Below are 25,691 nucleotides of genomic sequence, written 5' to 3' on the forward strand. Positions count from 1 at the left end.
TACTTTCTTCTGGAATCCTAGACTACTCATGCTGCCCTCATTGGTGTGAGTTTTTAAATGTATACCCCTTTAGAGACCAGCTTTAATAACAGAGCTGATGGGCTTTCCTGATGACTCAGATGGTAAAGAATCTGCTTGCAATACAGGAGACCAGGGTTCAATCCCTGGGTCAGGAAGATCTCCTGGAGAAGGGAATGGCTTACCCACTCCAGTATTCTTGCCTGGAGGATTCCATGGACAAAGAAGCCTGGCAGGCTATATATAGTTCATGGGCTTGCAAAGAGTAAGACAGGACTCAGCAACTAACACTTTCACTTTAATAATAAAAGAGAGATTATGTGCATAATTTGTCCCTATCCTTAACATAATTTTGAATTCTAGGTCTCTAACAAGGGGGCAGCCATTTGTTTAGCAAATTATCAATTTGCAGAAGAGACTGTTGACAGGGATTACAGAGTTAAAATACCTTGTAACTACATCCTGGAAAGTTAATAAGAAAAAATTCAACTTTAGAAATTTCTCCCTTTCTCTCTCAATTTAACTTTATCATTCATTGGTTAAGAAATTGTTAATTAATAAAAAATGATCCAACAATTGGAAAAATCTTATTTTCTTTTTTCTGTATACTATTATTTCTATTTTTTATATTAATAATAAAAACTGCTATATTACACTGCTACTTTGATTCAGGAAGATTATATGTTGAGTTTAGTTTCATGAATGATTTTCAGTTAGTAAACATTCATGATCATCTAGTTGTAATTATATACAAATTTCTTTTTCACTATTACAGAAAGTTCACTTTAGAAATCCATTGTTTATATAGCATCTAAAAGACTGTTTTAAGAATTGTTGTTGTTTTCTTTTTTACTTGTAGAAGGGGCAGAAATTTCATTAACTGTTATTCTTGAATGATTGGGACTAGCATAGGGCAACTGCTATCCTTTGCCACTAATGCCTTTTCTATAACCTAGACAAGTACAGAGGAAGAACTATATCTTGTTTCCCTAGGAAAGCAGATGCAGAAAGAAGGAAGTGATATGGAGAAAAGACTTTGAGTTACCTTCCATATAATATTTTATCTAAGAACATGCAACACTCTGTTGCAGGGAAAATTGGACCAGTGGTAGTTGCTTTGGAACTAACTATCCTTACATTTTCTAGTACTTTATAAAAATGTTTTCACATGTCATTTTTTATCTGATTCCCACTACAAACCTACATTATATTAGCCACAGTTTACAAATGAGAAAAAAGTTCAAAGAAGTGAAGTAACTAGGCCAAGGTCACTCAGATGGTAAGTAGCAGAGTACTAGATTAGATACCATTACTGTGAGAGACAAATGTAATCTCAATCTCATTAAGATTAGTTTTTATTATCCACATTTTGCAAATGAGAAAACTAAGGCTTAGGAACAAAGAGCCCTCTATTCTTAAGAGTCACCTTTTCAGAAAGGAGTGAGAAAGTGGGGGGAAATTAGTAAATTGTTATTCCTGTTTATTTTGTAGTTTTTACTTAATTATGAACTAGATTTCCAAGACCTTTTAAAGTAAAGCACCCTCAGAAGCAATGTTTGTCAGAAGTACTTGTTTTTCCTTTACAATCACCAGGACAGATAAAGCTGAAATAATTGTTGGAAATATGGCCAGGTCATTTTGTTGTTTTTATATTGTATTTTACATCAAGTAAGTGCAAATGAGAATTTATTTAACCATCATAAAATTATGATTATTTTGAGTGACTTAGCATTAAATCATCTATGAAAAGCATCTAAGGTAACTTGTTATATAATAGGTACAACAACCCAATAAAATGGTGTATTCTTTGCATTTATGTTTCAACAATGATTGTTCAACAAATATGATTAAAGCAAATTTGAAGAGTCTTTATTATATGCAAAACATGATGAGAGGACATCCCTGGTGGTCCAGTGGTTAAGACCCTGCACTCCTAATGCGGGAGGCCTGAGTTCCACCCCTGGTTAGGGAACTAGATCCCACATGCTGCAACTAAAGATCAAAGATCCCAATGCTGCAACTAAGACAAGGTGCAGTGAAATAAATAAATATTAAAAATTTTTCCCTTTATATTAAACATGGTAAGGGTACAAAGATGAATACAATCTGTTCCCTGCCCTCAAGAAGTTTTTGTTTACGGCAAGAAGGACCTGGAAGTAATTATGTAAAATCAGACTAATTAAGACTAATAAATAAATCACCAAGGAGACTGAAAGATAAGTACTATTAAATGATCAAACAGATAGAGAATTTAGAACTGGATTTTGCTCTTAAGCAGGTGGGGAAGATCATCAAAAACTAAGAACAGCAAACTAAGAGCCGAGGCTTATACAACTATCCTTAGATCACACCAGATCAGATGCTGCGGAAGGATGTTGTTAAGAGTCGTAATCTTCCCACCAGGACGTAAGCTATTTTGTCATCACCATGTCAACTCTATCCAGAATGATGTCTGGAAAAAAAAGTGGAGCTCAATAAACATTTGTTGAATGAATGAATAAGTGAATGAATGGTAATCTCAAACTAGATCATACTCATTTGGGGTAAGCTTTTATGTTGAAGAAATGATGCCTTCAAATTATGGTGCTGGAGAAGACTCCTGAGAGTCCCTTGGACAGCAAGGAAATCATACCAGTCTTAAGGGAAATCAACCCTGAATACTCATTGGAAGGACTGATCCTGAAGCTGAAACTCCAGTATTTTGGTCATCTGATGCAAACAGCTGACTCATTAGAAAAGTCCCTGATGCTGGGAGGATTGATGGCAGAAGAAAAGGGCGTCAGAGGATGAGATGGCTGGATGGCATCACTGATGCAATGGACATGAACTTGGGCAAACTTCGGGAGGTGGTGAAGGACAGGAAGGCCTGGTGTGCTGCAGTCCATGGGATCACAAAGTGTCTGACGTGACTGGGCAACTGAACACCACCACCAACTACATGACTTTTAGAGAGTGAGGGCTTTATTCAGTATGTCAGAAAGAAACACTGACAGTAGTTAAAGAAAAGAGTAATATAACTCACATTTTATTGATAAGCTAACTGATAACAGTGTGATGGATATATTGAATGAACTATAGATTGGCAGCAAGCTGAGTCATAAGGCAGCTGTTGTGATAGAAAAATGATTTGAAATCATTGGGTGGTGTAGCAGCAATAGAAGAGAAAGAAAGAACGCATGTGTGACATTTGAATGTAAGAGCAAGAGGATTTAGAAACTGAAAGCTCTTTAGCATAATACGAGTCATGGAAGCCCGATTCTAACTAGCTTAAGGAAAAATAAAATGTATTGCTACAAAGAACTGGAAAGTCTAGATTGGACGTGACTTTAGTATTAGATTCAAGGCTATGTATCTCCACCTATTCACCCTAATTCTGCTTATACATTGAGTGTATTCTGCTAAATAGGCTCTCCTCATATGACAGATTTATATACTTCCAGCTTAGCAACTTAAAGAACAATGCCTTTTCTTTCTCAGTATCCATCTATTACAAATATATTCTACATATTTGTTCTGTATTCACAACCACTCCTGTGAAGAGAGGAGGCAGGATACTATGATTGGCATGGAATGTAAGAAATACATTTTCTGGAAGAAATTGTTGTATAGGGCAGACTAAAGCAATAGATACTCAATATAGTGAAAATAAGAAAAATTTGAAGTTCTCAATCAATCTTCCTTCTTGGGTGACTGGATAACAGATATCAGGAATGCAATAAATGAGATCAAAAATACTCTGGAGGGAACCAAGAGTAGGATAATGGAGACAGAAGATAGGATAAGTGAGGTAGAAGATAAAATGATGGAAATAAATGAAGCAGAGAGGAAAAAAGAAAAAAAGAAAAGAAATGAGGAATGAAGGAGAGAAAACTAGTTTTTAAATCAGTGAGAGATGCATGATTTGGGTCAAACTATGTTTAAGTTGGTTGTTTAGCATCCTTTAATATATGGAGATGATGAATAGTGGGCAAACACAGAGTTAGATCAGTTCAGGAGTCATGAATCAGTGTACAGATAAGAGTCAAAGCCACAGCTCTGAAAGAAATCACATAGAAGATAGAAAGGTGGGGGGAAGAAAGCAACAGGAACAGACAATTATAGAACGGAGAAAAGAGAGGAATGCTAAAAGAATCCTGATGTAAGAGCCTGGAGTGGTCAGACAAGCTGAAACAGAACCAGCAAATATACTTATACAAGTCAAGAAAGAAAGTGGACTATCACTTTGATTGACTGCATACTAGAAATTGACTCTATTTAAAATAAGCAAAACAGAAATCTATTGAAAGAATATACAGTTGCTTGTAGGAAGAAGAAGAAAGCTGAAAAACCAGACTTGCCATCCTCAAGAACCAGGCAGCCCCACAGAGTCCAAATAGTAGTTGTTGCTTGGACATTTTTCCCTGAAATAGCTAATGGAACAACAACAAAAAAATACGCTATTTTCAGTCTTGTTCCTTTCCCATAATTCAGTTTCTAAGGAGAGAATTCAGTTGCCACCTTGGGTTAAATTTCTGCTTCTTCTGCAGAACAAGGCAACTGATTTGCAGTCCCATGAGACTCATTAGTGGAGAAGCAGAAGTTTCTCAGAAACAAAGCAAGATGGAATAGAAATTGAGCACTCAGTAAGACAGCAATATCCATTGCAGAGGATTTATTAAATAGTGTTAATAAAGACAAATGTTTCTCTTCAGTGAGGTGTAATGAACTACCATTTCTCTCCTCCAAAAATATGTGCTGGATTTTGTTTTTAAACAAAAATCATAGACTTTCTTCATTTAAATATACCAGAAATATTTTGTTACCTGATATGGCAGGAAGAATAATGCCCTTCCAAAAGATGTCCATGTCTTAATTCCCAGAATCTGAATATGTTACCTGAAATGGCAAAGGGAAATTAAGGTTGCAGAAGGAATTGAAGTTGATAATTAGCTGGAAAAAAATTCTTACCACTAAAACTCATTATTCTGGACTTTCTCTGTGGGCCCAATGTGGATACAGAGGTAAAAAAGTGAAAGAGGGAAGAAGATGTCAACCAAAAGTCAAGAAATGTGGGCAGCCAATAGAGTTGGTACGAGCAAGATTCTCTCCTAGAAGGACTTCCCTGGTGGTCCAGTGGCTAAGACTCTCCGTTCCCAATGCAGGGGGCCAGAGTTCGACCTCTGGTCAGAGAACTAGATCCTGCAGACCTTAACTAAAGATCCTGTGTGCCTCAACTAACGATACCATGTGCTACAACTAAGACCTAGTGCAGTCAATTAAAAAAAAACAGATTCTCTCCCAGAGTCTCCAGAAAGGAACCCAGTCTTCCTGACACCTTGAGCCCAGTGAGATCAGAGTCAGATTTCTGAACTCTTGAATAATTTTGTGTTGCTTTATATCACCAATTTTATGGTAATTTGTTACAGCAGCAATAAAAAATTAATACACCTGGCACCATTTTAAAATAGAGGGAGTTAGGTTAAAAAATTTGCTAAATTATCCAGACTGAAACCCAGGCTCTAGATTCTAGCTAGTGTTCATTGCACTTCACCCAAGAGTATTAGAAATTCTTACCGCTGAAACTCATTATTTGGAAACACTGATTTCCGGGAAACAGGATAAAGAAGGAAAAGGAAGTTTAATTTCCCCCTAAATGATCCTGTTAAATGCTATTGAATGTCTTATTAAAGAGAAGGAAGTTTAAGTAAAATTTAGTTTTTCTGATCTGGAAGTTTAAGGGGTATTTAAATAACATCTGTGGAATGTGACAGAACCATGGTTGAAAATTAAGGTGATTTTTATTTATTTATTTATTACTTTAAGTCTGGCAATCACTCTTCTCAATATTTCTTTCCAAACATTTTAGCTTATACTATGTAGAAGTTAACTCATTGGAAAAGACCTTAATGCTGGGAAAAATTGAGGGCAAGAGGAGAAAGGGGCGACAGAGGATGTGATGGTTGGTTGTCATCACTGACTCAATAGACATGAGTTTGAGCAAACTCCAGGAGATAGTGAAGGATGGGGAAGCCTGGTGTGCTGCAGTCCATGGGGTTCCATGGGGTTGCAAACAGTCAGACATGACTTAATGACTCAACAACAACAACAGCAACAATGTACTACTTATTTCTCTGAGAAATGTTGACTCTTGTTAAATAAAAGGTGCTATTTGCTTTTTAAGAATAATCATGCAAGTTTAGGAATGGCTAGAGAAAGTGAGCTGATAAGCCTAATTAAGAGAAAATTCAAAAGTCCAGAGTAATCCAAGAGGAGAGGAGAGATAAGAAAGGAAGAATTAGCAAGAAGTCAGAAGATGAGTTTTTATACGGAGTGATACAGACAATGGCAGCTAAAAGGTCTAAATGTGACTCTAAGTTGTTTCCTATTTAACACCTAAGGTAGCCCCCAAATCTTCAACTAGATTTCTGCTACATGAAACAGCTTTGTATTGGTGGTTGCTCTTGACCTTGGAGGGAGAGCAGTGAGCAGTCCTGTAGAGAGATCTTTGTTCCCTGCCCAGGGACTGAACCTGGGTAACCTAGGTGAAAACCAGGTATCCTAGCTGCTAGACCACCAGGCACTAGCAGCAAGGTGGCCCTGTCCCTTTCCCTCATTTGAAAGCAAGAATGTTTCAAGGAGGCAAAAATTGTAAAAACAGGTGTAAAGTTTATAGTTAGAGACACAGTCTAACATGTATGGGAGAGCACACAGAAAGACAAGTTTGTTTATTTATGAGAGAAGCTAGGCAGAAATACACAACCAGAGAGAAAGTGTGTGGGCATCCCCCTTAATAAGGAGTAGCCTCTTAAGTCAGAAGTTAGGCAGAGACACACACCCAGAAAGGAGTGCGGGCGTCCTGAGTGAGAAAGAGCACAGTAAAGAGGCGATCCTTCTAGGTCCTTCTTTACTTTGGGCCCATTATCTTGTTTCTCTCTTCACATCTCACTGGTCTTTGGATCCTCCCCAAAATGCATGCACAGCTTTTTTCTAAGATGGATCCCACTGCAGAGACCTGTGGGTGCATGTCCACACTTCTTACTGGGTGGGGCCCCCTTCCTTTTTGACCCACAAGAAGACTTCCTGTTCATGTGCAGACAGAGAAGTCTTCCTTGACCTCAGGAGTGGGCACCTTACCTCTTTGCTTTAGCAGAACTCAGCTTTTCCCACTAGCTTTGTCCTTGGAGTGTCTGGGTGAGAACAAAGCTTGCATTTTACTCCACTTGACAAAAACCAGGTGTCTAGCCCAGGGGCCCATCTATCTCTTACCTCACTCTGAAGGAAATGATGACAGACAATCTTGCCTTTGACTTAAAAGTATGGTGGAAAAGTGAATAGCCATTAGTTATTTCAGAGCAAGGAACAAAAATTCCTCAGAGACAGGAAGTCAAAGTCAGAGTGGTCCATGAAAACATAAGCCCAGGAGAAGTGTGTACAAAATCATAAGCAGGGCTTTGGATACTAAAATCTACGTAACAGGGATTTAAATCAATATTTTATAGAGAATTAAACAGTTTAACAACCATCACCACCACCATCACTACATCCAACAACAATTATAATCATAACTAAAATGCATAGAATATTCTTTGTGTACCAGGCTCTGCACTAAACCCTGAAAATATATTACTTCATGTAATTCACTAAGAATTCTGCCACAAGAGGGAGCAGGTGTAATCACAGAAGGTCTGCTGAAGCCTTAAAATCTATAGTAGGACTGACGGAAGTTAATGTTCACCCAAAAGCAGTTAGTAAAGACTGGAAGAGGGGACTGCTACTCAAAAGCAAAGATAGCAACACAAAACTTTAAGGAACATGAAAAATCAAGGACACATAACCACAAAGGGATCACAATAGTCTTTCAGTAACTGAACTCAAAGACATGTAGATCTGTGGTTTACCCAATGAAAAATCCAAAATAGCTTGAAGGAATGAGCTACAAGAAAACACAGAAAGACAATTCAACAAAATCACAGAAATATATCAACAAAATGAGAAAATTAAAAAGAGACGCTAAGTCACACACACACACAGAAAGAACTAAACAGAAATTCTGGAGCTGAGAAATTCACTGAATGAACTAAATTCTTTATGCATTTGTCTACTGAAAGACACTTAGACTGTTTCCCTATCTTGGCTATTATAAACAGTGCTACTAAGAACACTGGGGTACATATATCTTTTTGAATTTTAGTGTTTTCTTTTTTTTCAGATATATACCCAGGAGTGAAATTGCTGGATCATATAGTAGTTTTATTTTCAGTTTTTTAAAGAGCCTCCAAACTGTTTACCATAGTTCAGTTCAGTTCAGTCCCTCTGTCCTAACCCACTCTTTGCAACCCCATGGATGGCAGCACGACAGGCCTCCCTGTTCATCACTGACTCCCAGAGCTTGCTCAAACTCAAGTCAAATTGAGTTGGTGATGCGATCCAACCATCTCATCCTCTGTCATCCCTTTCTCCTCCTGCCTTCAATCTTTCCCAGCATCAGGGTTCTTTCAAATGAGTCAATTCTTCCCATCCGGTGGCCAAAGAATTAAAGTTTCAGCTTCAGCATCAATCCTTCCAATGAATATTCAGGACTGATTTCCTCTAGAATGGACTGGTTGGATCTCCTTGCGGTCCAAGAGACTCTCAGTCTTCTCCAACACCACAGTTCAAAAACATCATTTCTTCAGTGCTCAGCCTTCTTTATAGTCCAACTCACATCCACACATGACTACTGGAAAAACCATAGCCTTGACTAGACTGACCTTTGTCAACAAAGTAATATCTCTGCTTTTTAATATTCTGTCTAGGTTGGTCATAACTTTTCTTTCAAGGAGCAAGCATCTTTTCATCTCACGGCTGCAATCACCATCTGCAGTGATTTTGGAGCCCAAGAAAATAGTCTCTCACTGTTTGCACTGTTTCCCCATCTGTTTGCCATGAAGTGATGGGACCGGATGCCATGATCTTAGTTTTCTGAATGTTGAGCTTTAAACCAACTTTTCCACTCTCCTCTTTCATTTTCATCAAGGGGCTCTTTAGTTCTTCTTCACTTTCTGCCATAAGGGTGGTGTCATCTGCATATCTTGATTCCAGCTTGTGCTTCCTCCAGCCCAGTGTTTCTCATGATGTACTCTGCATATAAGTTAAATAAGCAGGGTGACAATATACAGCCTTGATGTATTCCCTTCCCTATTTAGAACCAGTCTGTTGTCTCATGTCCAGTTCTAGCTGATGCTTCTTGATGTGCATACAGTTTTCTCAAGAGACAGGTCAGACAGGTCAGGTCAGTTTATTGTGATCCACACAGTCAAAAGCTTTGGCATAGTCAATAAAGCAGAAGTAAATGTTACTCTGGAACTCTCTTGCTTTTTTGATGATGCCACGGATGTTGGCAATTTGATCTCTGGTTCCCCTGCCTTTTCTAAATCTAGCTTGAACATCTGGAAATCCACGGTTCACGTACTGTTGAAGCCTGGCTTGGAGAATTTTGAGCATTACTTTACTAGCATGTGAAATGAGTGGAATTGTACAGTAGTTTGAGCATTTTTGGCATTGCCATTCTTTGGGATTGGAATGAAAACTGATCTATTCCAGTCCTGTGGCCACTGCTGAGTTTTCCAAATTTGCTGGCATATTGAGTGCAGCACTTTCATAGCATCGTCTTTTAGGATTTGAAATAGCTCAACTGGAATTCCATCACCTCCACTAGTTTTGTTCATAGTGATGCTTCCTAAGGCCCACTTGACTTTGCATTCAGGGTGTCTGGCTCTAGGTGAGTGATCACACCATCGTGATTATCTGGGTCATGAAGGTCTTTTTTGTATAGTTCTTCTGTGTTTTCTTGCCACCTCTTCTTAATATCTTCTGCTTCTGTTAGGTCCATACCATTTCTGTCCTTTATTGAGCCTATCTTTGCATCAAGTTTTCCCTTGGCATCTCTAATTTTCTCAAAGAGATCTCTAGTCTTTCCCATTCTATTGTTTTCCTCTATTTCTTTGCAATGATCACTGAGGAAGACTTTGTCATCTCTCCTTGCTATTCTTTGGAACTCTTCATTCAAATGAGTATATCTTTCCTTTTCTCCTTTGCCTTTCACTTCCCTTCTTTTCATAGCTATTTGTAAGGCCTCCTCAGACAACCATTTTGCCTTTTTGCATTTCTTTTTTTGGGGAGGGTCTTGATTCCTGCCTCCTGTACAATGCCAAGAACCTCTGTCCATAGTTCTTCAGGCACTTTGTCTATCAGATCTAATCCCTTGAATCTACTTGTCACTTCCACTGTATAATCAAAAGGGACTTGATTTAGGTCATACCTGAATGGTCTAGTGGTTTTCCCTGCTTTCTTCAATTTAAGTATGAATTTGGCAATAAGGAGTTCATGGTCTGAGCCACAGTTAGTTTCCCGTCTTGTTTTTGTTGACTGTATAGAGCTTCTCCATCTTTGGCTGCAAAAAATATAATCAATCTGATTTCGGTATTGACCATCTGGTGATGTCCATATGTAGAGTCTTCTCCTGTGTTGTTGGAAGAGGGTTTTTGCTATGACCAGTGCATTCTCTTTGCAAAACCCCCTTAGCCTTTGCTTTGCTTCATTCTGTACTCCAAGGCCAAATTTGCCTGTTATTCCAGGTGTTCTTGACTTCCTACTTTTGCATTCCATTCCCCTATAATGAAAAAGACATCTTTTGTGGGTGTTAGTTCTAGAAGGTCTTGTAGGTCTTCATAGAATTGTTCACCTTCAGCTTCTTCAGCATTACTGGTTGGGGCATAAACTTGGATTACTGTGGTATTGAATGGTTTGCCTTGGAAATGAACAAATATCATTCTGTCATCTTTGAGATTGCATCCAAGTACTGCATTTCAGACTCTTTTGTTGACTATGATGGCTATTCCATTTCTTCTAAGGGATTCTTGCCCACAGTAGTAGATATAATGGTCATCTGAGTTAAATTCACCCTTTCCAGTCCATTTTAGTTCGTTGATTCCTAAAACGTCGATGTTCACTCTTGCCATCTTCTGTTTGACCACTTCCAATTTGCCTTGATTCATGGGCCTAACCTTCCAGGTTCCTATGCAGTATTGTTCCTTGCATCATTGGACTTTGCTTCCATCACCCGTCACATCCACTGCTGGGTGCTGCTTTTGCCTTGGCTCCGGTTCGTCACTCTTCCTAGAGTTATGGCTCCACTCTTCTTCAGTGGCGTACTGGGCACCTACCGACCTGGGGAGTTCTTCTTTGAGTGTCTTATCTTTTTGCCTATTCGTACTGTTCATGGTGTTCTCAAGGCAAGAATACTGAAGTGACTTGCCATTACCTTCTCCAGTAGATCACATTTTGTCAGAACTCTCCACCATGACCACTTCATCTTGGGTGGCCCTACAAGGCATGGCTCATAGTTTCATTGAGTTAGACAAGTCTGTGTTCCATGTGATCAAATTGGTTAGTTTTCTGTGAGTGTTGTTTTCAGTTTACCATAGTAGCTCCTCCAATTCACCAATTCATATTCCTAGCAACGGTATGTTAGGGTTCCCTTTTCTCCACATCCTCATCAACATTTGTTATTTATTATCTTTTTGATGATAGTCCTTCTGATGATGTAAGGTGTTATCTCATTGTGATTTTGGTTGGTAGATGCTTAGTGATACTGAGCATCTTTTCACGTGCCTGTTAGCCATCTATATATCTTCAGAAAAATGTCTGTTCAGGCCTTTTGTTCATTTTTTAGTGAGGTTGTGCAGTTTTTTGTTTGTTTTTGTTTTGGCATTGTACTGTATGAGCTGTTAGCATATTTTGGATATTAACCCCTTATCAATCATGCTGTTTGCAAATATTTTCTTCCATTCAGTAGGTTATCTTTTGTTTTGTTGATGGTTTCCTTTGCTGTGCGAAAGCTTTTTAGTTTAATTAGAACTCATTTGTTTATTTTTGCTTTTATTTCTGCTTTCTTAGGAGAGATATCCAAAATTATTGCCATGATTTATGTCAAAGATATTCAGCTTATGTTTTCTTCAAGGAGTTTTATGATATTCTGGTTTTATATTTAGGTCATTAATCTATTTTGAGTTTACTTTTGTATACAGTGTTAGAAAATGTCCTACTTTTATTTTTTTACATAGAGCTCTCCAGTTTTCCCAGCACCAATTATTGAAGAAACTATCTTTTCCCATTGTGTATGCTTGCCTCTTTTGTTGTAAATTAATAGATCATAAGTGTGTGGATTTATTTCTGGGCTTTATAATCTGATCTATTGATCTATGTTTCTGTTTTTGTACCAGTACCTTAACACTTACCCCAATACACGGATGCACCCCAATGTTCATAGCAACATTGACAATTGCTGAAATGCAGAATCAACCTAAGTGTTTAGCAACAAATGAATAGATAAAGAAGGTGTGGTATATACATACATAAATATTACTCAGCTACAAAAAAAAAATAAATAAAGTTTTGTCATTTGAACAATGTGAATGAACCCGGAGGGTATTATGCTTAATGAAATAAGTCAAAGAAAGACAAATACTAAATGTTATCACTTATGTGGAATCTAAACACTAAACAAATAAGTGAATATAACAAAACAGAAACAGACTGACTGATTTAGAGAACAAACTAGTGGCTACCTGTGGGGGGGTGGGGGGTGAGGGGCAATTTGGAGGTAAGGTGTTGTGGCAAAAACTACTGTGTATAAAATTAATAAACTACAAAGATATATGGTACAGCACAGGGAGTGTAGCCCATAGTTTATAATAACTTTAAATGGAGTATAATCTATTAAAGTATTAAATCATTGTGCTGTACACTAATATAAAACTAATATAATGTAAATCAATAATACTTCAATTTAAAAACTTTTTAAATAAAGAGAAGGGGTGAAAAAATGCTGAAAGGAGTTTTCCAAGCTGAAATGAAAGGAATTTATTAGTAACATGAAACATATGAAAATATGCAATACATTGATAAAGGTAAATATATAGTCAAATTTAGAATACTCTAAGATTGTAATGTGGTATATTAATTCTAGTCTAAGGTTAAAGCTAAGAGGATTAAAAACAACTATAGCTACACAATTTGTTAGTGAATACACAATGTAAAATGTGGTTAACTATGACATCAGAAACAGAAAAGGGGGGGGTGGTAAAAAGGTTAAACTTTCATATGTGATTGAAGTTAGTTGCTATCACTATAAAGCTGTTATAACTATAAGATGTTTTGTGTAAGCTTTATTATAACCAGAGAGCAAAAATCTACAGTAATTCACAAAAGATAAGAAGATAATCAGAGCATACCACTATGGTCAACCATCAATTGACAAAGGAAGGCAGCAAGAGAGGAAAAAAGAAACAAGGAAACTATAAAATAGCCAAAAATAATTAAGATGATGGCCTTAAGTAGTCCTTACCTACCAATAATTACTCTAAATGTAACTGGATTGAATTCTCCATTTGAAAGACATAGAGTAGATGGATGGATTAAAAAGAAAAACAAACCAAGACCCATGTATATGCTGCCTACAAGAGACTCACTTCAGCTTTATGAACACATATGGGTTCAAAGTGAAGTGATAGGAAAGGGTATACCATGGAAATGATACCAAAAGAAAGCCAGGGAAGTTATACTTTTATCAGACAAAATAGACTTTAAGCCAAAAAATAATAACTAGCGACAAAGAAGGTCATTGTATAATGATAACAGGGTCAATTTATCTAGAAAATAAAACAATTATAAACATAATGCACCCAACATAAGAACACTTAAATATATTAAGCAAATGCTACTAACAGATTTGAAGGGAGAAACAGACAACAATGCACGAACTGTAAGGGACTTAAGTATCCACTCTAAACAATGGATAGATCAACCAGACAGAAAATTAACCATGAAATGGTGAAATTGAGCCATATGTGAGACTAGATTGTCCTGACAGACAAAATAGAACATTCTATCCAATAGCAGCAGAATGAACATTCTTCTCAGGTACATGTGGAACATTCTCCAGGATAGATCACGTGATCAATCACAAAACACATCTTAAATTTAAGCAGAGTGAATTTATACCAAGTATTTTTCCTGAGCACAATAGCATGAAACTAGAAATCAATAACAGGATTTGCTGATGAATCGATGGGATGATGTGAGAGGAAGAATGGAACCAAGGAAGACACATAGATTTTTAGACAGAGTAACTCAAAGAATAAAATTTGAAATGTATTAAATGTAGTAAGGCAAGGAAGAGAAGGGAACCTGATTTAGAGGGCAGTGAAAGGAGAGTGGAAATCAAGAGTTTGGTTTTGGGCACATTAAATTTAGAAATACTTTGTCCACCTGGTGCAAAGAACTGACTCATTAGAAAAGACCCTGAGGCTGGGAAAGATTGAAGGCGGGAGAGAAGAGGACAACAGAAGATGAGATTTTTGGATGGCATCACTGACTCAATGGACATGAGTTTGAGTAGCCTCCGGGAGTTGGTGATGGACAGGGAGGCCTGGCGTGCTGCAGTCCATGAGGCTGCAAAGAGTCGGACATGACTGAGCAAGTGAACTGAACTGAACTGAACTGAAATTTAGAAATGACCACTAAACACCCAAGTATACACGTCAAGGAGACAACCAGATACGCACTTCTGGAGCTCACGTGAAAGGTTAGAACAATTACTGCACCTAATGTACAAGTCTTTTACAGGACTTTATCATTACACTTAAGAACCTGGCAAGAGTTCCATGAAACACTTGTGTAGAACACACTTAGGGAGACACCTCACTGCATATTGCATCCGAAATTAATGTCTCCCCTTCAAATTCTGTCAACAGACCAAAATTTGCCCCCCACCCCTCCTCTGTTTTTTCTTTCTTCACCATCTGCTATACTCCTTAGGAAATAAAAAGAATGTTTGTGTCCTGCTTCCTGATGACTCAAGAGGATGCAAGTACTAGGCCTAACAATGGAGTCATGTCTTTCTTGTTGATCAATTCTTCCTCAAAGGAGGCTTGGTCAGGACCAGCATGACACGTATCAGATAGAACAGGGACAAGCAAAAGCAGATACTAAATTTTTTAGAAGAATATAAACCTTCTGAAGACTTACACCTAACCTTGATACATTGATTTATTACCCCCCAGGGTATCTACTAAGATTAAATTCTCATGCCAATACTATTCCCCTGATTCCTCTTTCAATACTTTCATTGTGATTCAGTCATAACTTCACTTTGATAAATACTATTAGAATGTTAGTAGATACTTTATTAAGAAATAATCTAAGAAAATTGGTAACATAGTTAAATACAAACTTTGCTTTACATTCCCAATAAGATTGCTTAAATGATCTTTTCTTATGGTCTAAATCATTGTCTGGAACAAATTCTTATTTATTTACTTTGTATGCTGTGCTCAGTCATTTCAATCATGTCTGACTCTTTGAGACTCTATGGTTCCTCTGTCCATGGGGATCTTCCCAACCCAAGGATCAAACCTGCCTCTCTTACATCTCCTGCATCACAAGCAAATTCTTTACCCTTGAGCCACCTATTTACTTTAGCTCAGATTTTAAATAATTTTCTCTAAAACACCTCCTTATACTTAAGTCACATTATTAAAGTGTGACTTAAAGGAAATTTTTAAGCTTATTATGTTATTCCCTTGCTTAATTACCTAAAGTCTTTTTCTCAGTGATTATAAAATTAATTTCAAATTCCATAGCCTCATTTCAGTTGCTCAGAAATACTAGTTTTTGGTGCTCCACAGGGAAGAAGATCCAAGAGTGATGTATTTTTAAATGACTCCAGACATAGTTACATAAGGGAGGGATTAGAAAAGAACTTTCAGTGGTGGGAACAGCCTGAATGATAAGAAGATCTAACTGGGGTTGGAGTACAAAATGTGGGGCTAGAATATGGAAGAAAGTAACTTGTGTGGGATTCAATTCTAGAGGGCCTGATGGCTTTTATGAGGTATTTTAATGGAATTGAACTGATATTTAAAGAATATCATTTTATGACATCTGGAAAGGAGAGTACATGATAAAACTTCTTTAGGAACATGATTCATACTATAATTTGCAGATTAGATTGGTTCAGAGACAGTACTTTCTTTTTGAAGCTTCCAACTTAGTAAAGCAGAAACACTAAGTAACATTTGTAGTTGATTTAAGGGCATATATCTTTTTTTTTAATTAGTATTGCAGTTCTGATGAAATGAGAAGCCTTACATATAGTCTCATTGAGGGAACACACAGAATATGCAATGAACAATCAACATGTCTTTTTTGGACTCATGCCTTGGTGTATTTTTAAAATAACATTTTCTTTGAAGCTTAAAAATAAGCATAAAGACTGATTTACTCATCCTTTTGGGAGTGTGTGTGTGTGTGTGTGTGTATGTGTGTGTGATACTAGGTTTTGAGGACAATTGCAAAGGCAGGAAGGTTTTGGTTTTAGTTAATGTAGATACTTGTTAAAGTTGACTTGGACAAAATGCTTTTGAAGTTTTTGTTGCAGTATTATGTCAACTACTTTATTTTTTTTTAATTTTTTTATTCCCCCCCCACCCACTGGTGAGTTCCATAAAACATTTTTTTTGTTTTGTTTTCATTTATTTTTATTAGTTGGAGGCTAATTACTTTACAATATTGTAGTGTTTTTTGCCATACATTGACATGAATCATTCATGGATTTACATGTATTCCCCTTCCTGATCCCCCCTCCCACCTCCCTCTCCACCCGATCCCTCTGGGTCTTCCCAGTGCACCAGGCCCAAGCACTTGTCTCATGCATCCAGCCTGGGCTGGTGATCTGTTTCACCCTAGATAATATACATGTTTCGATGCTGTTCTCTCGAAACATCCCACCCTTGCCTTCTCCCACAGAGTCCAAAATTCTGTTCTGTACATCTGTGTCTCTTTTTCTGTTTTGCATATAGGGTTATCGTTACCATCTTTTTAAATTCCATATATGTGCGTTAGTATACTGTATTGGTCTTTATCTTTCTGGCTTACTTCACTCTGTATAATGGACTCTGGTTTCATCCATCTCATTAGAACTGATTCAAATGAATTCTTTTTAATGGCTGAGTAATATTCCATGGTGTATATGTACCACAGCTTCCTTATTCATTCATCTGCTGATGGGCATCTGTTTGATGGGAATGCGAACTAGTACAGCCACTATGGAGAACAGTGTGGAGATTTCTTAAAAAACTGGAATTAGAACTGCCATATGACACAGCAATCCCACTTCTGGGCATACACACCGAGGAAACCAGATCTGAAAGAGACACATGCACCCCAATGTTCATCGCAGCACTGTTTGTAATAGCCAAGGCATGGAAGCAACCTAGATGCCCATCACCTGTCAACTACTTTAGGACAACTTGCATCTTCATAATATTCTCAAAGGCTTTGCTAAAATGATGAAAAATAGTTTTTGAATGAAATAAAATTTCTATATTTTTGGGGCTTAACAGGTCAAGAGTTCAATTAAAGACACATTTATAAGGGGGCTTCCCAGGTAGTGCTAGTGGAAAGGAATCTGCCTGCCAATGCAGGAGATGCAAGAGACCCTGGTTTGATCCCTGGTTTGTGAAGAGCCCTTGGAGTGGGAAGTGGCAACTCACTCCAGTATTCTTGCCTGGAAATTTTCATGGACAGAAGAGCCTGTCAGGCTATAGTCCATTCATGGGGTCACAAAGAGTCAGACAGGACTGAGCACACACACACAATATTTATTAGAAAAAGGAATCAGAGTGAGAATTTTGTGATTTCTTGGACTTGCTGGATCTAATTTCTGAATGCTAAGTTCATTTTTTTTTCAGTTTCTTCAAGAAATAAATTGACAGAATATGTAAGCAATTTATATAGTTTTTTGTTCTTCTAAAAATACCAAAAGTTTCCACTTTTATCTTTTAGATAATATAAGTGGGTTAAATAATTGGGAAAAATAGAAACATAACAATTTCTAGAACAAGAGGATTCTGATAAATCTATTTCTCTAGAAATATCAAGGCAAGGAAAAGTGTTAATATACCAACATATCTGGAATATTATAATTCAATTAGAGAAAAACATTCTCTTTAGAAAGGGCATTATGTATAATTTTTCCATGCAGTGAAAGTGAAAGTCACTCAGTCATGTCCAGCTCTCTGCCACCCCGTTGACTATACAGTCCATGGAATTCTCCAGGCCAGAATTATTAACTAAAAAAAAAAATTCTACAAAATAAAGAAAATGAGGTCTGGTTCATGAATTTTTTTGTTTATGCATCCTCTTAGGATGGTATTACTTCCTCTTAGGAAGCAACTATGTTTCTGGGATAGCAGATGGATGACCATGTGATAGCACATGGATCATGACCTAAAGAACCTTGATAATGTCTGGAAGGCTAGGTAAAGTATTCTACAAAACAAGTCTTTAAAGTCAAAAAGTCATAGGCTATGTCTAGCTCTGGAAATTTCAAAAGTAATTAGAGTCTGCTAAAAGGAGAAAGTGACTGGATAAATGTGCAGATGAGTGGGGCATAGATACGGAGATGCAACTCTAGAGTCAAAGATACAGATTGCTTCCAAGGCCAGTCTTTGTGCTTGATCAGGTGCTCTGCATGTCTATTCCATCAACTGTCTAACCCTCATCTACTTCATCAGTAAAATGGGAGAAATTAGCGCCTGTTTTCTGATACTGTTGAAAAGATTAAAATGGGACAAATCATGCAAAGTGCTTAGCATAACATATGATGCAAAGTAAATGCTAAATAAAAATGTTGGTTACCTTTTGCCAGCATGAAGCAAAGTCGCTCAGTCGTGTCCGACTCTTTGCGACCCCATGGACTGTAGCCTACCAGGCTTCTCCCATAGGATTTTCCAGGCAAGAGTACTGGAGTGGGTTGTCATTTCCTTCTCCAGAGGATCTTCCCCACCCAGGGATCGAACCCGGGTCTCCCGCATTGTAGGCAGACGCTTTACCGTCTGAGCCACCAGGGAAGTCAGCATAGTTACTATGGTTTCTGTATAGCCAGGTTCATTCGGAGAAGAAAAGCCACTATGAATTATACAGAATAAGAGATTTATTATATGGATTATATAGGCCTTACACAAATGCAGAAGCTAGCCAGGAAGTTTATGCCAGCCTAGATGGCCTTTGTACCTGGTGTTGGGACTAAACTCAGTGTAGGTTAGCTGGGCCGGCAGTTGAAGAGAATTGTATGAGAATGGTGTGAGGGCATGGGGGAGAGGAGAATAAGACAAACTACGTCTTGGAAAGATAAATGGAATCCATGATAATAAATTGGATTCCATGAGGATACCTGGAACCTCAATGATGTAAGGCACCTACTGGAAAAGTTGGTGTTCTTTATGGTGGAGTTTCAGACATAACTGGCCCAAGACAGTGAGAAGAGATCTGGGGACAGCTGGAGAAGCGGTAAGCTCCAGAAGTATCCCGCACCAACAAGGTTAACTAGAAGATCAGCAACAATGAGTGTGAGCTTCCGTACTTTCTGACACCCTACATCAAACTTTAGAACACAGAAGTGGCAGCTTAAATTTTTTTCTGTCATATAAATTTTGAGCAAATTGCTTTTGTGACCATTCCTAACCTGGGACTACACAGGAAAGGGTATTATCGGAAAAAACAGATCCAGCTCGACTAAGCTGAAACAGTAAAAACACCACAGGTAACCTCTTGTCTCTTCCCCAGGGGATTGTTCCGACCCAGGGATCAAACCCAAGTCTCCCACATTGCAGCAGATTCTTTACCATCTGAGCCACCAGGGAAATCTGGTATTTTGTGCACACTTCTTTAAAACTATACTTAAACTCTAGAAGACAGCAGAATCAAACACCAATCAAGCATGATGCAAATATCCCCTATTATACAAACCATTTTTACAAAGAAGATGAAAATTCCTCTTATGTATTTTAATAGATTTTGTGCATTTCTCTTCTAGCTGAATCACACATTTCTGTTAGCATATAACTTAAATTCTAAGATATCAGACTATTATTAAAATATCCTATGTTAGTTAGATAAAAGAGTTCCAATGTATGTATGTACCACAACTTCTTTAACCATTCATCTGTTGATGGAACAACTTTGAGGAGATACTCCATGTCCAGGGGCAAAGGAGAAGCACCAACAAGACAGTAGGAGGGGCGAAACTGTGTTTAGAATCAAACCCCAAACCTTCCAGAGACATTGAAAGAAAGAAATTAAGAGGACTCAAACAAACCTTGTGCACACCAGGACGCAGAGACCCCACAGAGACTGAGCCAGAACTGTGTTTGAGAATCTCCTGTGAAAGTATGAGTCAGCAGTGGACTGCTGTGGGGACAGGGACTCTGGGTACAGCAGACCTGGATATGGCATAAGCCCTCTTGGGGGAGGTCTCCTTTAACCCCACAATAGAGCTGCCAGAACTTACACAGGACTGGGAAACAGACTCTTGGAGGGCACAAACAGAACCTTGTGTGCACCAGGACCCAGGAGAAAAGAGCAGCGATCCCAGCAAGAGACTTACTCAGACTTGCCCGTGCATGTACAGGAGTCTGCAGCAGAGGCATGGGTCAGCGGTGGCCTGCTGCAGGGTGGGGGGCACTGAGTGCAGCAGTGTGTGCATGGGACTTTCTGACGGAGGTCACCATTATCTTCATTATCTCCACCATAGTTTGGCCTCAGGTCAAATAATGGGCTGGGAACAAAGTCCCACCCATCAACAGAAAATTGGATTAAAGATTTACTGAGCGCTCCCCACCCATCAGAACAAGACCCAGTTTCCCCTTCAGTAAGTCTTTCCCATCAAGAAGCTTCCATAAGCCTCTTATCCGTCTCCATCAGAGAGCAGACAGAATGAAAACCACGATCACAGAAAACTAACCTCGCTGGTAACATGGGCCACAGCCTCATCTAACTCAATGAAACTATGAGCCATGCCATGTAGGGCCGCCCAAGACAAAGTGGTCACGGTGGAGAGTTCTGACAAAACGTGGTCCATTGGAGATGGGAATGGCAAGTCACTTCAGTATTCTTGCCTTGAGAACACCATGAACAGCATGAAAAGGCAAAAAGATAGGACACTCAGAGAAGAACTCCCCAGGTCGGTAGGTGTCCAATATGCTACTGGAGATCAGTGGAGAAATAACTCCAGAAGGAATGAAGATACGGAGCCAAAGCAAAACAATACCCAGTTGTGGATGTGACTGGCGATAGAAGCTAAGTTCAATGCTGTAAAGAGCAATATTGCATAGGAACCTGGAATGTTAGGTCCATGAATCAAGGCAAATTGGAAGTGGTCAAACAGGAGATGGCAAGAGTGAACATTGATATTTTAGGAATCAGCGAATTAAAATGGACTGGAAAGGGTAAATTGAACTCAGATGACCATTATATCTACTATTGTGGGCAAGAATCCCTTAGAAGAAATGGAATAGCCATCATAGTCAACAGAGTCCGAAATGCAGTACTTGGATGAATCTCAAAAATGACACAATGATCTGTTTGTTTCCAAGGCAAATCATTCAATATGACAGTAATCCAAGTCTATGCCCTGACCAGTAATACTGAAGAAGCTGAAGTTGAATGGTTCTATGAAGACCTGTAAGACATTCTAGAACTAACACCCACAAAAGATGTCTTTTTCATTATAGGGGAATGGAATGCAAAAGTAGGAAGTCAAGAAATACCTGGAATTACAGGCAAATTTGGAACTTGGAGTACAGAATGAAGCAGGGCAAAGGCTGATAGAGTTTTGCCAAGAGAACACACTGGTCATAGCAAACACCCTCGTCTAATGACACAAGAGAAGACTCTACACGTGGACATCACCAGATGGTCAATACCGAAATCAGATTGATTATATTCTTTGCAGCCAAAGGTGGAGAAGCTCTATACAGTCAGCAAAAACAAGACTGGGAGCTGACTGTGGCTCAGACCATGAACTCCTTATTGGCAAATTCATACTTAAATTGAAGAAAGTAGGGAAAGCCCCTAGACCATTCAGGTATGACCTAAATGAAATCCCTTATGATCATACAGTGGAAGTGACAGATTCAAGGGGTTAGATCTGATAGACAGAGTGCCTGATGAACTATGGAGAGATGTTCCTGGCATTGTACAGGAGGCAAGGATCAAGACCATCCCCAAGAAAAAGAAATGCAAAAAGGCAAAATGGTTGTCTGAGGAGGCCTTACAAATAGCTGTGAAAAGAAGAGAAGTGAAAGGCAAAGGAGAAAAGGTAAGATGTACTTATTTGAATGCAGAAATCCAAAGAACAGCAAGGAGAGATAAGAAAGCCTTCCTCAGCGATCAATGCAGAGAAATAGAGGAAAACAATACAGTGGGAAAGACTAGAGATCTCTTCAAGAAAATTAAAGATATCAGGGGAAGATTTCATGCAAAGATGGGCTCAATAAAGGACAGAAATGGTATGGACCTAACAGAAGCAGAAGATATTAAGAAGAGGTGGCAAGAAAACACAGAAGAACTATACAAAAAAGATCTTCATGACCCAGATAATCACGATGACATGATCACTCACCTAGAGCCACACATCCTGGAATGTGAAGTTAAGTGGGCCTTAGGAAGCATCACAACAAAGCTAGTGGAGGTGATGGAATTCCAGTTGACCTATTTCAAATCCTAAAAAATGATGCTGTGAAAGTGCTGCACTCAGTATGCCAGCAAATTTGGAAAACATAGCAGTGGCCACAGCACTGGAAAAGGTCAGTTTTCATTCCAATCCCAAAGAAAGGCAATGCCAAAAATTGCTGAGACTACTGGACAATTGCAGTAATCTCACACACTAGCAAAATAATGCTCAAATTCTCCAAGCCACACTCAACAGTATGTGAACCATGGACTTCCAGATGTTCAAGCTGGATTTAGAAAAGGCAGAGGAACCAGAGATCAAATTGCCAACATCTGTTGGATCATCAAAAAAGCAAGAGAGTTCCAGAAAAACATCTGTTTTATTGACTATGCCAAATCCTTTGACTCTGAAGATCACAACAAACTTGAAAATTCTTAAAGAGATGGGAATACCGGATCACCTTACCTGTCTCCTGAGAAATATGTATGCAGGTCAAGAAACAATAGTTAGAACTGGACATAGAACAACAGACTGGTTCCAAATAGAGAAAGGAGTATGTCAATGCTGTATATTGTCAACCTGCTTATTTAACTTATATGCAGAGTACATCATGTGAAATGATGGGGTGGATGAAGCACAAACTGGAACCAAGGTTGCCGGGAGAAATATCAATAACCTCCGATATACAGATGACACCACTCTTATGGCAGAAAGTGAAGAACTAAAGAGCCTCTTGATGAACTTGAAAGAGGAGAGTGAAAAAGCTGGCATAAAAGTCAATATTCAGAAAACTAAGATCATGGCATCTGGTCCCATCGCTTCATGGCAAATAGATGGGGAAACAGTGGAAACAGTGACTGACTTTGTTTTGAGGGGCTCCAAAATCACTGCAGATGGTGACTACAGCCATGAAATTGAAAGACGCTTGCTCATTGGAAGAAAAGTTATGACCAACCTAGACAGCATATTAAAAAGCAGAGACATTACTTTGCCAACAAAGGTCCATCTAGTTAAATTATGGTTTTTCCAGTGGTAATGTATGTATGTGAGAACTGGAGTATAAAGAATGCTGAGCACTATAGAATTGATGTTTTTGAATTGGGGTGTTTGTGAAGACTTTTGAGAGTACCTTGGACTGCGAGGAGATCCCATCAGTCCATCCTAAAGGAAATCACTCCTGAATATTCATTGGAAGGACTGATGTTGAAGCTGAAACTCCAATACTTTGGCCACATGATGCGAAGAACTGACTGATTTGAAAAGACCCTGATGCTGGGAAAGATTGAAGATGGGAGGAGAAGGGAAAAACAGAGGATGAGATGGCTGGAAGGCATCACTGACTCAATGGACACGAGACTGAATATGCTCCACAAGTTGGTGATGAACAGGGAAGCCTGGCATGCTGCAGTCCATGGGATCCCAAAGAGTTAGACATGACTGAGCAACTAATCTGAACTGAACTGAACTGTCGATCGACATCTAGGTTGCTTCCATTTTCTAGCCATTGTAAATAGTGCTGCAATGAACAATACGATACATGTTTCTTTTTCAGTTTTGGTTTCCTCCGGGTCTTCCCTTGAGCCTCAGCTGGTAAAGAATCCACCTGCAATGCAGCAGACCTGGGTTCGATTCCTGGGTTGGGAAGATCCCTTGGAGAAGAGAAAGGCTACTCACTCCAGTATTCTGGCTTGGAGAATTCCATGGACTATAGAGTTCATGGGGTTGCAAAGAGTCAGACATGACTGAGCAACTTTCATTCACTCACTCCTTGGGGTATATGGCTGGTAGTGGGATTGCTGCATCATACAGTGGTTTTATTTTAGGTTTTTAAGGAACCTCCATACCTTCTTCCATAGTGGCTGTATCAATTTATATTCCCACCAACAGTGCAAGAACATTCCTTTTTCTCCACACCTTCTCCAGCATTTATTGTTTGTAGACTTTTCCATGATGTCCATTTTGACCAGTGCAAGGTGAGATCTCATTGTAGTTTTGATTCGCATTTCTCTGATAATGAGTAATGTTGAGCATCTTTTCATTTGTTTGTTGGCCATCTGTATGTCTTCTCTGAAGAAATGTCTGTCTAGGTCTTCTTCTCCCATTTTTATTGGGTTGTTTGTTTTTCTGGTATTGACCTATATGAGCTGATTCTATATTTTGGAAATTAATCCTTTGTCAATTGTTTCATTTGCTATTATTTGCTCCCATTCTGAGGGTTGTATTTTCACCTTGCTTATAGTTTCTTTTGCTGAGCAAAAGCTTTTAAGTTGAATCAGACCCCACTCATTTACTTTTGTTTTTATTTCCATTACTGTAGGAGGTGGGTCGTAGAGGATCTGTTTTTGATTTATGTCATCAAGTGTTCTGCCTATGTTTTCCTCTGAGTTTCATAGTTTCTAGTCTTATATCTACGTCTTCAATCCATTTTGAGTTTATCTTTGTGTATGGTGTTAGGAAGTATTCTAATTTCATTCTTTTACATGTAGCTGTCCAGTTTTTCCAGCACCATTTATTGAAGAGGCTGTCTTTGCCCCATTGTATATTCTTGCCTCGTTTGTCAAAAATAAGGTACCCAAAGGTGCATGGGTTTATTTCTGGGCTTTCTATCTTGTTCCATTGGTCTATATTTCTGTTTTTGTGCCAGTAGCATACTGTCTTGATGACTGTAGCTTTGTAGTGTAATCTGAAGCCAGGAAGGTTGATTCCTCCAACTCCATTGTTCTTTCTGTAGAATACTTTGGCTATTCGGGGTCTTTTGTGTTTCCATATGAACTGTGAAATTTTTTGTCCTAGTTCTGTGAAAGATGCCATTGGTAATTTGATAGGGGTCACATTGAATCTGTAGATTGAATTTGATAATATAGTCATTTTCACAATATTGATTCTTCCTACCCAGGAACATGGACTATTTGTCCATCTGTTTATGTCAGTCTTTGATTTCTTTCATCAGTCTTATGATTTTCTGTGTACAGTTCTTTTGTCTCCTTAGGTAAGTTTATTCTTAGATATTTAATCCTTTTTGTTGCAATGGTGAATGGGATTGATTCCTTAATTTCTCTTTCTGATTTCTCATTGTTAGTATATAGAAATGCAATTGATTTCCAAGTATTGATTTTGTTTTATGCAACTTTGCTAAATT

At 38.4% G+C, this 25,691-nt stretch overlaps 1 non-coding gene across 1 annotated transcript; it reads right to left on the reverse strand.

Moving 5' to 3' along the window:
- Positions 1–18,878: 18,878 nt before the first annotated feature.
- Positions 18,879–18,950, reverse strand: TRNAC-ACA (transfer RNA cysteine (anticodon ACA)). The gene has a single exon. It is a non-coding gene; the product is annotated as a tRNA-Cys (tRNA).
- Positions 18,951–25,691: the final 6,741 nt, after the last annotated feature.

The sequence above is a fragment of the Odocoileus virginianus genome, chromosome 5 (genome assembly GCF_023699985.2).
Source record: "Odocoileus virginianus isolate 20LAN1187 ecotype Illinois chromosome 5, Ovbor_1.2, whole genome shotgun sequence".
Taxonomy (NCBI): Eukaryota; Metazoa; Chordata; class Mammalia; order Artiodactyla; family Cervidae; genus Odocoileus; species Odocoileus virginianus.